We start from the raw sequence: 15,836 nt of genomic DNA on the forward strand, positions 1-15,836 counted from the left end.
TCCCAAGGAAGTAAGTCATCATGTTATTTTGTTGTGATTAGGATTCTAGGGGTGCAGAGGGAGGGTGGGTGAATGATTCTGTGGTGCCATTGAGGTCCATACCACACCCATGACAACTTCATTGGAAATTGCAGAACTCCCCTTCATTGATAAGACTTCAGTTTAATAATAACACTTTAACACCCTACTCCTCTGAAGATAGAGTAATGAACAAGTTGCAGGACCCTGCCCTCTATTCATGGTCTTATAGTCTAGTGGTAAAAATAAAGTAAAAGACAGTTACAATCCAGCAATGATCGAAATGCAATGGAAGAAATAAGTACCAGATGCTTCAACATCACTTGAGCTGTGGACAGGAGGTAGAGAAAGAGATGTTTTCCTGAACCCCATCCTGAAGGATGAGGAGGGGTTTTCAGGCAGGGATGGGAGTAGGGCTGGCATTGATCTTGGCAGAGGAAGTAGCAAGTGCAAAGGCTTGGAAAGGATAGACAGTGTGGTCTATCCAGGAATGGCAGGTCATTCCAGGTGACTAGTGGTCAGAATCTGAAGGGAATGTGATGAAAGATGAGGGTGCATAGGAGAGCAGGGCCACCTGTTCTGAAAGAGTTTAAGTGCATAAATGACATGGTCAGCTTTCTCTATCAGAAATGTCATTCTGGAGGGTGACCTTGGGACACAGAAACTAGTCAGGAGGCTGCTGCATTACTGCAAGAGATGTTGGGGGGGGGGTTCTAAAACAGGATGGTGATAGTAGGAAGAGAGAACCCTATAACAATTTTAGGGTAATTTAAAAGGTAGAGTTGACAGACCTTATTAACCTATTAGATATGACGAGTGAGGGAGAGGGAAGAGTCAAGAGTGAGCTCAAGTATATGGCTGGCTAGCTGGATGTACTCCTAAGTATGAACCAATGAGAGGTTCAGGCAAGTGCTCTAGAAGCTCGGAGGCTACAGAGACCAGCTGGGAGGGATGTGGGAGGTGTGATCAGTGAGGGTCTCTGACTTCAGAGAGGAGATTAAATGTGTGGATTAAGAGAGAAAGATGAGCCAGTGGAAGAGTATGGGGCTTTGGAACCAGAGATACATGGGTTTAAATCTCTGCTCTGTCACTAATTTGCTGTGTGATTTGGACCAAGTTCTTATTCTCTGAACTTCAGTATTATCATGTGTAAAAATTAGGATACGGCTAATTTCTACCTCTACTGGGAAAACTTAATTTGTAGAAGTGTAAGCTTTGGATCTATGTTAATTAACAGTGTCTTGAAGTGCTGTGTGCACAAATTCACCTTCTATAGTCAATTGGCAAATAGTTGTTGAGTAACTACAGGAACACAGCCACCATTAACCATTGTACATAGCTATCATCTAATTAAACCCTTACCAAAACTCTATGAAATAGATATATTATCATCTCTATTTTATAGGTGAGGAAAATGATATTCCAAGAGAGATAAAGAGATTTGCCTAAGGTCACACTGCTAGTAAGTGGTAGAGCTGGGATGGGAACCAGGATCCGACAAAGCTATAGTCCTAGGTGCTGTGGAGATGCAAAGGAGACTATAGATGGTTCCTGACCATCAATCTCCCATCCTAAGTTGAGGACTCAAAGGCCAAGAAGTGACATCTACTTTTGGATGAATTGTTGCTTCTAGGCCATCAAATCCTTGTACTTGGGAAGGCAGGATTGCCTTAGTGCCCTCTAAGGGCAAGAGCACCAAGAGAGTGGGCACTTTAGCAGGAATCGTTGATTACTAGGTTTCTTGAAACCAAGGAACTATTGGACAGGGGCAACCATTCCGAATCTGTGACAGTTTAGGATCACAGATTGATATTCATAACCACAAGTATGGAACATTAAATATTAACTGCTTTTAGTACTCATGCTTTTGGCCTTTTCGGACTGAGATTAACCCTAGGAATCTCTGCTCTTTGTTGGAGACCTCAGACTGCTGCCCAGTACTCTGGCAATAATTATATACAATTATAATAAATAGTCATCTATTTCTAAGCACCTAAGGCTTTACATATGTCACCTCATTTAATTGTATAACTGTCCAACAAATGAGATAATCCTATTCCCATTTTACAGATGAGGAATTGAGGCTCTAGGAGATACATGATTTGAGTAAGTTCACACAGTAAGAATTAATAACAATAGCTAACATATATTTAATGCTTACTTACCATGTGCCAGATTCCATGTTGCAGTAGACTGTTGGTTACCCACCCAACAACCATCCCACAGTAAGAATTAATAACAATAGCTAACATATATTTAATGCTTACTTACCATGTGCCAGATTCCATGTTGCAGTAAACTGTTGGTTACCCACCCAACAACCATCCCATCTTTCTGCTCACAGAATCCTAATTTTGTTCAGATATCCGTCCTTCATGAAAAGGGTCTCTATCTCCAATGTGACTGTGCAAGCCAATCGTTGTGATCTATTCCCTCTTGTCTGTGATTAGATTAAAACATTTGAGACCCAGCTCCAGCAGGCTTATGGAGCTGGGCTTACGACTCAGCTCCAGCCAAAGATATGGGAGGGCCACCAGTGAGAAAGTAGCATATGTAAAGACTTTGAGGAGAGAGACAAGGGAAATGTTTTCTCACTCTTAAAAAAACATGAAAAAGGGGTGCCTGAGTGGCTCAGTTAAAAGACCAACTCTTGATCTCTGCTCAGATCTTGATCTCAGAATGTGAGTTCAAGCTCTGCACTGGCCTCCACCCTGGGCATGGAGCCTGCTTTTTTTTTTTTTTTAATTTTATTTATTTATTCATGAGAGACATGGAGAGAAAGAGAGGCAGAGACACAGACAGAGGGAGAAGCAGGCCTCATGCAGGGAGCCTGACGTGGGACTGGATCCCAGGTCTCCAGCATCACACCCTGGGCTGAAGGTGGCACTAAACCGCTGAGCCACCTGGGCTGCCCTACTTTTAATAAATACAAAAGAGATGACCCTCTCTGTTGCATATTATAGTGTGTGGATGTGATGCCTGGAACTGTGGCAGTCATCTTATGACTATAAGGAAATCTAACTTAGGAGAGCCTACAAACTAAGGTTAGAAGAGTATAAAGATAGAATAAATTTAGATACTTACTGAAAGAACCAATCCTGAAGCTTCCCTACTTCTGGACTTCTTGTTACATGAGATAATAAATTTTCCTTATTATTTCAACATTTTGAATTATTATTTGTTATTTGCAACTGAAGACATTCTAGCTGATACCCATGTACTTTGCCACTTAATTGTCACCAAAATCAATGTGAATGGTGTTATTGTCCCTATTTTACATATAAGAAAGTGAACTCATAGAGAAGTTGGATAATTTATCTCAAGTCACAGAGATAGGAAATGGCAGAATAGTATTTGAACCTGGTTATAACTCCAGAGCCAGAGTTCTTAATTAGGTCATATTAAACAAGACAATGGGGCAGCCCCAGTGGCTTAGCGGTTTAGCGCCGCCTTCAGCCTGGGGCCTGATCCTGGAGACCAGGGATCTAGTCTCACATCAGGCTCCCTGCATGGAGCCTGCTTCTCCCTCTCCTGTGTCTCTGCCTCTCTCCCTCTCTCTCTCTGTCTCATGAATAAATAAATAAAATCCTAAACAAACAAACAAGATAATGAAAACAGAATCTGGTCTGGCTGGCTCCAAAGGCCATGCTTTTCCTCCACAGTACATAGCTTTCCAGTTTCTGGAAAGAAATTCTCAGAAACTTGACTCCATAATGTATGGCATTTAAAATATGATGGCCCTCATTAGAATGAGGAGGGGCAGCCACAGGATGAAGGGCAGGGCGGTTGCAAGTGAGAAGGGTACAGACTCATGAGTTGGCTCGACCTGGGTCCCCTTGTTACCAGTGGACTGGACCTTTCTTGCCATTGGGGCTTGAGAACATCTGTTGAAATGGACAGCCTGGCTCCCCAATGAGACACAACTGGTGCTTCTGTACATGAAATTCCTCTCTTGCCCTAGGTATTTAGTTCCACCTGAATGGACCTAATCACTTTTTCAACTGCACCAATGGAAAATTGCTTGGCACTAGCCTCTGGCAAGGATGTCAAGAAGAGATTCCTATCACCAAATGCAGGGCTGGACAAAATGACAGCTAAGATCTATTCCTTTGCTGAAGGGTCTAGGATTCCATGAGAGGTATCAGGAAGCTCTTTTTTGAATCTACAAAAAAAAAATATATATATATATTATATATATATATATGGTGGGAAGGAGGAACACAATTCAAAGAAGTACTTCTGAGCATATCACATGTACTAGGCCCTGCCTAGGACATGGTGATATAGAGGAACATACATGATCCCTCACATCTAATCTCAGTCTAGCAAGAAGGCTGAGGCATATAATTAAAATGAAGAGACTATGCCTGGAGTTTAACAAGAAAAGCACAATGGGTGGCAGGAACTTCAAGCAAGAAGAGGTGACATGTGACTGGAGCCATTAGGAACATGGAAGGTGGCCTTGAGATGAGATCTGTAGAATGGGTAGGCTTTGGACAGGTGGAAATGATCAGGGAGGAAGGAAGAGAAGAACCAAGGCAAAACAACTCCATGTCTGCAGAGAATGGCAATTATCATTCTGGCTGGAGTATTTGGAGTTTCTAGTGGGAGACAGGCCTAGAAAAAGCATTTGAGGTCTTCCTGGGAAAGGTCCAAAATGCCAGGGCAGGTGACTTAGTTTGAATTTGGTGGGAAATGAGGCGCCAATGAAAGCTTTTCATCAGAAGTATAACATACTTAGCATTATGCTTCAATATATATTAATTAATGCAGCAGGTACGAGCAGAACTTATGTGGGAAAAGATGGGAATGGAGAGTTCAATTTGAAGACTCTGGGAGTCCCTTCTCCCTGACCACCTCATGAAGGCACTGCTTGCCAACTGGCAGAGCCCAAATGTCTGGCATAGTACAAAAAGGCAGCTTCAATGGCTTGCAAAGAAACTCACACCTCACTCTGAGGGTTCCTGCCTGGCTTGAAACTCACACATGTCATGGTGTACACAGCAGAGGTGCTGACAGAGCCAGAGGACGGGGATCAGTTACACAGGGAGACGAGGTAAGACTGCCAGAGCCGAGCTACAGAGAATCATCACTGAAAACAAGAGGCCCCAAAGGAGCCTAAGGCAGTCTCTTCTCACTCAGCCAGCTGCAAGGAACTCAGAACTCAGAGCAGGAGTTCCAGGTTCTCAGAAGGCTAGAGGCTGTACCTACATGGGAGTGCAGTGCAGTTACGTAGAATGTGAGGACCAACGGGGGGGGGGATTCTAAAGTAACCTTCTAAGAAGCTGGGCCAGTTCTGCATGATTATTGGAAGCACCTTAGTCTTTTGGCTCTGGACCTGGAAGGGAGAGTTGCACTGCATTTCCTCCATGTTGTCACTGGCTGCAGACAACTCCTGCCATTAGCTGCTTTTGGACCATAGACAAACTTTTTTCTGAGTCCCCTCAATTTCTTTCTACTTGATTCATCACCTCATTGAGGCTCTGAGAGTCAGCACTGGCGTCTCTTTGACAAGCTCTAGCCAGATATGTACATGTCTCCTACAACACCCTCTTTAAGACTAACACTATTGGCACATTCCTTCTTGATGGTCTGTGAAACACTGCAAGGTTTTATGAAAAGTACAAGGGCCCCATGAAGTCATCATTCTATGTAGCAAACCTTGTAGGTAACTAATAAATCAGTGAAGAGGACTAGTTTAAGTGAAAGTTGCAGTCCTCAGACAGATACATTTGTTACTTCGCTTCCACAAGAAACATGCTAGTCCCAATTTTTGGAATGCCTGGCTCTTGTGTCTAAACTCCACTTCCCCCACTTTTCAGAGAGCCAAGAGTGCAAGTATGATAACCAAATAGTGTGGTGGAGACAAGCCAGTTACAAAGCACATATGGTGGGGTCCTTGGCTGGCTCAGTTGGTAGCACATGCAATTCTTGATCTCCAGGTTGTGGGTTCAACCTCCACATTGGGCCTGGAGTTACTTTTTAAAAAGTAAACTTTTAAAAAATGATTTATTTTTTAAGCAATCTCTATACCCAGTGTGGGGCTTGAACCTATAACCCTGAGACCAAGAGTTACATGTTCTACCGACTAAGCCAATCAGGTCCCTAAAATATCCACTCTTTAAAAAACAACAAAAAAATAAAACAAAGCATGCATGGCATCTGATAAGGATGAACAACTCTCAGCTCATATGAGAGTGAGAGCCCAGTATGGCCAGATCTTCTGATTTTTTTTTTTAAGATTTTATTTATTTATTCATGAGAGACACACACAGAGAGAGAGGCAGAGACACAGGCAGAGGGAGATGCAGGCTCCATGCAGGGAGCCTGACATGGGACTTGATCCCAGGCCTCCAGGATCAGGCCCTGGGCCGAAGGCGGCACTAAACCACTGAGCCACCCGGGCTGCCCTCTTCTGATTTTTTTTTAATAGACGCTGGAAATCTAGAATTTCATGTGAAATCTCCCAATTTTACAATGTTGGTTCCTCTCCCTCCACTTCTCAATTGTGCTTACATGCTTTTCCTACCACATCAGTGCATCTGTAGCCTCCCAGACCCTGTCTCTCCTTTCTTCACACCTCTGCATTGCTGGGTTCTGTCTTCAATACATGTCCCTCCCTTTCTCTACCTGGGAATCTCTTAAGCAATTTCTCAAGACTTGGATCAATGTATACTTCCTTCTCTTTGTAAGATTAGGTGCTCTTCATTCTTTCTATGCTCCCACAGTACCCTGAACATACCTCAGCAGACCTCTTACCACCCTGTCCTAGAATTGCCGGTTTCCTTGTCTGTTTTTCACCAGCTGGAGAACTCCCCAAGATCAGGAACTTTCATGGTCTCTGACCTGAGAATCTCAGGTAGGATGGTGGGAAATATGCCCAGAAAAGGAAAGTAGTTTAATCAAAGGGGAAATTAAAAATTCAAAAAGACAGAAAGCCAGGGGCCTGAACATTTAAAGTGATAAGTCCAAGAGGTGGTAGCAGGTGATAAACATAAGACAAGCCCAAGAGCCAAGATTCAGGATGATTAAAACAGGTTGGTAAGTGGACTGATTTAAGATAGAAGCTATGGGTGAAGTCAGGGTGTCTGGAGCCTGTTTATAGAGCTCACTGAATGTGATAGGGACAGAGGAGTGTCTCACTGCCTTAATATCTTAGTATTGGGCTCCACTGTTGTTAGTTTGATAGTCTGGTGAGTTTCTCTTCTCCATTTCAAGGATTCATCCTCAACCAGCGTTTATTGAGCATCTTATTCTGTGTCAGGCACCATGAGACACCCTAACTATAGAGCAGAATCAGATATAATCCTTGTGCTTAAGCCTGTGGTCTGGTGCAGGAAATGGACACATAAGTAGATAATGACAAAAAAACAAAGTAGATGCTACAACTGAGATAAGCACAGGGGGCTCTACAGTAACACAGGGGAAGGATTCCTGATCCATTAAGGTCTGGAAATGGTAATTTACCTGAGGTCATACATTTAGAGGAGAGGGCAGAGGCAGGATTAGAACCCAGGCCTGGGGCAGCCTGGGTGGCTCAGCAGTTTAGTGCTTCCTTCAACCAAGGGTGTGATCCTGGGGACCTGGAATCAAGTCCCATGTCGGGCTCCCTGCATGGAGCCTGCTTCTCCCTCTGCCTTTGTCTCTGCCTCTCTCTGCCTCTCTCTCTCTGTGTCTCTCATGAGTAAAATAGAAAGAAAGAAAGAAAGAAAGAAAGAAAGAAAGAAAGAAAGAAAGAAAGAAAGAAAGAAAGAAACTCAGGCCTGTCATACTTAAAAGCCCATTATTTTTCCATTGTAGAAATTGGAAGAAGACAGAAATGACTTTATGGTGATGGGGGAAATTTACATGTGCCGGCTTGGTTACACGGCAAACTGCATGGTTTTAGGTTACAGTTGGTTTAAAAAGATAGTTGAGATCTGGGAAGCAGAAATAAATCAGCAGCCATTGATCACTGAAGTCATGGACAGATGTGGAGATTCCAGCAAGTTCCAGCTTGTCTTCACTATCTTCCACTCCACACCCAACTCTTCCTAACTGCTAACTCTGCTTGTCAATAGAAGCTCTAAGCCCACCACCAGACCCTGGCTGTGGACCACAGCTCTCTCCTGTAGACTTCTCTGTCAGCTTCCCCTTCACAGCCACCCTGCCAGCTGGGTGTGCCTGATTTAGGAATTGACTGGTTGGTGACTCCCCTAACTGCCCCCCTTTCAGGCCCTCCCACAATTGTATAAGTCCTAATTTCTCTAATAAATCCCTTATCCCACAACTCATAGCAATTCTACTTCCTTAGCTTAATGCTGACTAAATACTGTGCTTTTCCCAAAGATGAAAATAATTGAGTGGAGAGAAGAATAGATTAAGTTTAGAAGTGTAGCTTTACCAGTATCTCCGTAACTCTAATGCCCCTGCACTTAGAAGTTCAGTAAACTTTGTTGAATTTTTAGGTTCCTTCTGGTTCTTCATTGATACAAATATCATTGCATAGAATAGTTTCTGGGGAAGAGTTTTCTGTTGTTTTTTGTTCTTGCTTCTTTCATTTGTTCCCTAAGATTAATGCAAGGATATGGAGTCACTTATGGCTCAGGCTCTGAAAGTCTAGCCCAGGACATTATCTGTTGTGTTGGCTGTGTGTTCTTCATCTCCAGGGGTATAAGAGATTTTCCTCTGGCTTCAATTGCCCTCTCTCTCCCTCACCTTCTGTCCCTTGCAAAAACAGAGAAAAACTTCACTCCTGTGGATTTTCTCCAAAGGAAGTATTTCACACTCTAATCAAATCAGCCAACAAAGATATATTGGGTTACCCTTAGGGGAATGCTCTTCTGGCCTGGCTGGGTTGGAAGTGGGAGAAACAAAGACATCTGGAAGTGGAAGACAGACAGCAATCAACTTTGAACCACTTAATTGCAGGGGAATTTCCTCCTTGCTACTTAGACCATTCAGCACTTGTTGGGAGAAGACATGTTACACGCTCACTTTGCCTCCTAGAAAGCTGGGTTAAATGTTGTTTCAATTAGACAACCATTTATGGAATGTCTGCCCTAAACTAGTCCCTCTGCTTATTGCTGGAAATATTGCTGAGGTGTTTTCAGCCAAAGTGGGAGGGAAACACGAGTTATAGCACAAGTCAACCTATAATAAGTGCTAGAAAAAGAGACATGAGCAAAGCACTATGGAACAGAGGAGGGAGCAATTATATCTGAGCATATAACTGGTGGTGGGAAGGGGGAAAGAAGTGTTACAGAATGTATAGGCAGAGGGAAGCAACATTTTTAAAAAGATGTTATTTATTTATTTTAGAGAGAGAAAAGGGGGTAAAGGGGGAGGGAGAAGGATAAGCAGACTCCACACTCAGTGCGCCTGACACGGGCTGGATCCCATGACCCTAAGATCATGACCTGGGCCAAAACCAAGTGTCAGCTGCCCAACTGACTGAGCCACCCAGGTGCCCTGGGAGACAACATATTTTAAGCACAGACCTGGGGGCACCTGGGTGGCTCAGTGGTGGAGTGTCTGCCTTTGGCTCAGGTTGTGATTCCAGAGTCCTGGGTTTGAATGCTGCATCAGGCCCCCCGCAGGGAGCCTGCTTCTCCCTCTGCCTATGTCTCTGCCTGTGTGTCTCTCATGAATAAATAAAATCCTAAAAAAATAGCACAGACCTGGGTTTCATGGGAGAAGGGGAAGGAGGGGAGAGGGCTAACAGTCTCTGATTACCTATCCTGTGCTGCTCACTGAGCTAAGACTGTACTTATGTTATCACATTAACCTTTTCCAAAACTCATCTGGAGAAAACTGAGGTACAAAGAACTGAGGTAACTTGCTCAAGAACTTGAAAGAGGTAGAACTGGGATTCAAACCCAGATCTATTTGACTTCCAAGAACATTCCCTGCTCTGATCTGTGGCTGAATTATTTTCAAAAGACATTTGAGATGGACTGTAAAGAATGAAGATTTTAATAGGCTTCAAAAGGCCAGAGGGTGCAAGAAGGGATGGCATAAAAGCATTCCAAAGGAAGGATGGGAGAACAGTCTCAGAGCAGGACATGAAGGTGCAAGGTTTGTCTGGAGAAGCTTAGGCCATCTGGAGTGACTGTGGAAAGACACTGCCACATGCCCATACCACTATCTTTTCAGGTTCCACATGTCATCCAGTAGTTAGTTCACTCAATAGTACTGGAGATTCGGAACTCAATCTCTGTTCTTGAAAGTCTCCACAATCAGTCTGGTAAGATGATTGGAGATGGCCTTGTATGCTCCAGCTTAGGTGTGTGTGTGTGGGGGGGCACATCCTCACAGCAGTATTATTTGGACCATTTCTTTCCCACAATTTCTCAACAAATACATTCCCCAGGCTTTCCATAAGCAGCGTTCCTTTATTACCTCTGCCTTTAGCAAGGCTTGGATTTGAACTACTGGCCTTGACGTGACAAGTTTAAAGCTCATAGCGTCTCAGCAAGTGTCCTTTCAACCTGAGAGACTTCATCTGCTCTTCCACGAGCTCCCTTAGAAAATAATAATCAATCCTAGGGTTGCAAGGAAAAGATCTTCATTGGAACTGACAAGAAAGTGGACACCTTGTACCATTTCTCTGCAGACTTCACAGACTTCAACACTTCTTGAAAGAGAATATGGTTCCCAAGCCTTTTGCTCATCTGGCTGGAGTATAGTTTAAAAAAAATGCATTTCATCTCTGGCAAATCACCGCAAAACGTCATAAACAGCTGGAAACTCTCTGAGGTGAAGACAAGTTGGATATTATGTTTGGATTTATAGCCCCCTCCTCCATGATAGCTGATTTCTATTTCCGACAGGCTTATTATTTCCATCTTTATGAAATATCTTGGATCTCACCTTGGATAATTACTGATTATCATCAACAGCTCCTCACCTGAGGCGCCTTAGCATTTGGGTGAACCTGAAATTCTTTTTTCAAAAATACGTACTAGAGAAAACTCAGTATGTGATATTATGTCTTTATTTCTATTTTCATTTGCAATTCCCTTTGGTTTTCAAATGATCAAGTCATTAATCAGTGTCAAACACCATCCAGAGCACAGACAGTATTTTTGCCATTTGGGTTCCAATAAGGATTAAATGGCAGTAACTTGTGTTACTCAGTCTGGTGCTCTCTCATTACTGTGGTAATCACAGACCAAAAAACCTTGAGGGTATTCACAAGGTCTCAGGAGCCATCTAAGGTTTTTTAGCCAAAGGTATATATTACAATCTTCGGAAATTTGATAGAGCTCCCTAAATTAGGCTAAGTACTTCCAGTTGAGGACCACTAAGAGTCCAGCATCCTTCATTTGACTCCTTGATGTTGCCACTCTGTGTGTCCCTTTAAGCTTCCAATCTTTGCTTCTTATTTCCTCTGCTGTGGTACTCTTGATACTCCCTCCCCACTTCTCTGCCTGGTAAAATCCTGCCCACTCAAGAGGCCCAACCCAAATGCTACCTCTGCTATGAAGCCTTCTGTGATGAAAACATAAAATATTTTTCTCCCTGATCCTACAGCACTTCCTAAACACCTTTATGAACATTCTGTCTTTTCGTGTTCTTCTATGATATACAGGGCTATCTGCAGGTGTCCAACCTCCCCATTCAACTGTGAGCTCTAGGATGATAACCATGTTATCTTACTCATCTTCATATCTTCCTATCTCCAAGGCCTGGCATGGGGCCCAACACTCATTCAATGAATAAATGAAGAGGTTGATACCCAAAAGTATGGACATTGGTCCATTTAATTTAGTCAGATCTGGACTTCCTCAGTTATTCGTTGACTGAGTTGCTTCCAAAAAAAAGATGTGCAAGGATCCGCAAGGCAAGGACCTAAAAGGCCCTGATATTAGTTTTTAACATCCTTTTAAAGAACATCACTTTCCCAAAAAAGTGGTAATTGCTCCTTTACTTTGAATTAATAATGTAAGGCCAGATATCAACTTGAACTTGAGGATCTGTTTTCAGGAAAACAATCTCACAAAAATCCGTATCTTTACTGATTGGTTCAATCAGTGTAGGAAATGTCTTGAAAATCACGAGACCTGTCCTTGGTTCCTGTGTGACTTTATGTAAGTTACTTTGTCTGGGTCTGGTATCTCTTCTTTAAAATGGGGCATTAAGGGATCCCTGGGTGGCGCAGTGGGTTTAGCGCCTGCCTTTGGCCCAGGGCGCGATCCTGGAGACCCGGGATCGAATCCCACGTCGGGCTCCCAGTGCATGGAGCCTGCTTCTCCCTCTGCCTGTGTCTCTGCCTCTCTCTCTCTCTCACTGTGTGCCTATCATAAATAAATAAAAATTAAAAAAAAATAAAAAATAAAATAAAATGGGGCATTAAACTGAGTATCTCTGAGGTTTCTACTCTAAGGGTCTATGACCTTAATCAGAATCATCAGTAAACTGACGTAGCAGTTTCTTTATTTTGGTTCTACTCCATAGCATTTAGGAGAATGGGGTATTCCTATTAAGAGGCTAAGAAATTTTACAAAATCCATTATTAAATCCTAACAATGACATAAATGACCTAAGAGGAAACTTGAAAAATAAAGGAAAAAGAATCAACCATAGTACTACACTCTAAGTTATTGTTTGGCATGTTTTCTTCCATTTTTTTTCGTATTTACATGTGTCTTTTTACATAAGTATATGTATATACATGTAAGTACATGCTTTTTCCATTTATCATAAGCATATTTCTTGATATTAACTATTTGTAATTTTCATTTTAAATGACCACATACTGAGTAGGTAAGTGGGATATACAAGTACTCTTCTATTGTAAGATAATTAGGTTGTCAATTTTTTGATAGCATTGAAATTAAAATCTCTGTAAATATAACTTTTCTCATATTTTGGGTTATTCCCACAAATGGTAATCTTGTATCAAAGGGTATAAACAGTTTTATGACTCACACAGTGCTCTGCCTTATTTTAGTAAGCATCTGTGATTTTGCTGTGCAGTACCCTATTTTTCCTAAGGGAAACCAAGCCCACCCCCACCCTACTCCATGTACTTTGAAATAACTATCACCCAGCTTCTTCCTTTCCAGAGATTAACATGTGGATAGCGCCTGGCAAGTTAGGGCATTACATTTCCCTGGCCATATTTTAGGGGTGGGCATGTGACCAGGATGGAATCAACAGCAACAGACCAAGACTTTTAAGATTGTTGGAAGAGATGGCATGTGATTTTCTGCTGAGGCTACAAGCAGGGAGGATAAAAGCCTGGAACCACTAAGATTCAACACATGGAACCTGAGAATGAGGCCAACACAGTAGAAGAGAAAGCTGAGGGCTGGAGATACTCTAGATTCAGTAATACCTATAGCCAGAACTACTCTTAAGACTTAGTTTTAAGTAAAGTGAACCAAACGTTTTTACTGTTCCTTAAACATTTTATCTATCCATTCTTTCATTCGACACACACTTTTAGTTGTTTTTTTCCGGGGGTGTCTGGGTGGCTTAGTTGGTTAAGTGTCTGCCTCTGGCTCAGGTCATGATCCCAGGGTCCTGGGATCGAGCCCTGAATCGGGTTCCCTTCTCTCCTTCTCTTGCTCCCCCTGCTTGTGCTTTCTAACAAATAAAATCTTTTTTTAAAAAATCCTTTTTACTTATGTTTTTATTAAGTAATAAACTTTATTTTTTAGAGCACTTTTAGGTTCACAGTGAAACTGTATAAAAAGTCCTAACACACCTTCAGCCCTACCCTGGCCCCTCCACTCACCCTCCCCCGCCATAATTTCCCTATCAACATCCCACACCAGAGTAGTACCTTTGTTACAATTGATGAACCTACACTGAGGTGTCATTACCAACCAAAGTTCATAGGTTACCTAAGTGTTCACTCCTGGTAGTGTACATTCTACAGGTTTTGACAGATGTGTAATGACACATATTACCATTATAATGATTTTAATTTTACTGAGGTATAAACTACATGAAGGATATGTAATCTTGAAAAACTTCTACCTAGGCATATTTATTCATATAGCCCTTCCCCAGATCAGGATATAGAACATTCATAGTTACGTGGTTCCTACATGTTCTATCCAAGTAGTTGCTCCTCTAAAGTTATTTACTATTCAGACTTCTTTTAGAAAACTTAGTTGCTTAGTTCATAAAACTTAGTTGTTTCATAAAATAAAGTTGCTTTTGAACTTTATATATAAAAGGAATCTCACAGTAGGACTGCAACCACTTAGCCTCTTAACAACCCAATGCTGCTGTGGCAATACGAAGAGACTTTGGGGCCTGGAGTGGGCAGGGGAGGAATGAGTGTGTTTTGCATGTGAGGATATAAACTGTTGTGAACAGAGGGCTGACTATGGCAGATGAGGTTTTTAAAAAATGGCCACAACAGTATTTCCGGTTCTAGGTGTTCTTTCAAAACTCTACCACTCTTCCATTAGGAAATGGAATCTATTTACCTTCCCCTTGAGCCTGGGTAGGCTTGACTGTTCCAAGAGTATGGCAGAAATAATGATGTGACTTCCACAAAGTCATTCAATTTTGACTTCTATAAAGTCAAAAATAAAATTTTTGATCATTAAAATTTCCATTGTTTTCTTTTGTCACTTTCTTTCCAGTCACTTGCCCTTGGAATTTGGCCACATGTTGCAAGGAAGCCTAGGCCACATGCAGATGCCACATACAGATGGTTCTTCTGATAATCCCAACAAAGATTCCAGGCTACATCTATTGCTGGTCAGATGAATGAGACCTCAAGTGATTCTAGATCTTAGGTGTCAAGCTGCTCCAGTAGATGCCAAAGGAGTGGAGATGAACTGTCTCCACTAAGTCTTACCAAAATGAAGATATGGGAGTGAAATAAATTGTTTAAGTTACAGAATGGTTTGTTATGCAACCACAGATAACCAGAACTCTGTAATATTTGTGTGTTCTTGGGAAGTCTTGTAGTGATAGCTGACATTGTACAAATTACTTTTCTCTCAAGGTCCTGGTTTCCTCAGCTATGAAATGGATAATGATTACTATCTCATGGGAATGTTGGGAGGTTTAAATGAGGTAATACACACAAGGTGCTCTTTTTATAAATGCTACTTAGTAGTATTTCAGCTTACTTCCATCAAGTTGTTCTAGATTTGCTGCTTTGTACAAACCCCTAAAACCTGATTTTTGTCCACACACAAATGGGCAGGCACAACTGCTCTAACCCCTCACTTTCTTTAAGGGAGCCACCTACCATGTTGTGAGGATGCTCAAGCAGCATTATAGAGAGTCCACTGAGAAACAGACCTCTTCCCTTGCTAAGGTGCCAATCATGTGAAGAAACTACCTGGTAAGCCAATCCTTTAGCCCTAGTTGGTCTTCAGATGACAGCTGCCCCAGCTGACATCATGCCTGCAACCACTTAGATTCCTAGCCAGAAGCACCCAGCTAACTTGATTCCAATTAGAAACTGCAAAACCGGGATCCCTGGGTGGCGCAGCGGTTTGGCGCCTGCCTTTGGCCCAGGGTGCGATCCTGGAGACCTGGGATTGAATCCCACGTTGGGCTCCCGGTGCATGGAGCCTGCTTCTCCCTCTGCCTATGTCTCTGCCTCTCTCTCTCTCTGTGTGACTATCATAAAACAACAACAACAACAAAAAAAAAAACAACTGCAAAACCTGTATGAAATGAAAAAAAAAAGATAAAACAAACCCTTATTATTGTTTTAAGCCAAGGTTTGGGATAATTTATTATGCACCAATACTTAACTAATAGCTATATCAACATGTGAAGGGATGTAGGAGAGGAACTGATCCAAGGTTGAGGGCTGTTTTGGGTCTGTATGGAAGGACAGAGATGGCTGAACTGCC

General features: G+C 42.3%; 1 protein-coding gene across 1 annotated transcript in view; it reads left to right on the forward strand.

Annotated features, from left to right (window-relative positions):
• Nucleotides 1–15,513, forward strand: part of GVQW3 (GVQW motif containing 3) — a 50,737-nt gene extending 35,224 nt beyond the window's left edge. The window contains exon 3 of the mRNA XM_041729608.1: nucleotides 14,604–15,513. The gene's annotated coding sequence lies outside the window, so the exon portion shown is untranslated. The remainder of the gene's footprint in view (nucleotides 1–14,603) is intronic.
• Nucleotides 15,514–15,836: the final 323 nt, after the last annotated feature.

This window comes from Vulpes lagopus, chromosome 15 (genome assembly GCF_018345385.1).
Source record: "Vulpes lagopus strain Blue_001 chromosome 15, ASM1834538v1, whole genome shotgun sequence".
NCBI classification, from domain to species: domain Eukaryota; kingdom Metazoa; phylum Chordata; class Mammalia; order Carnivora; family Canidae; genus Vulpes; species Vulpes lagopus.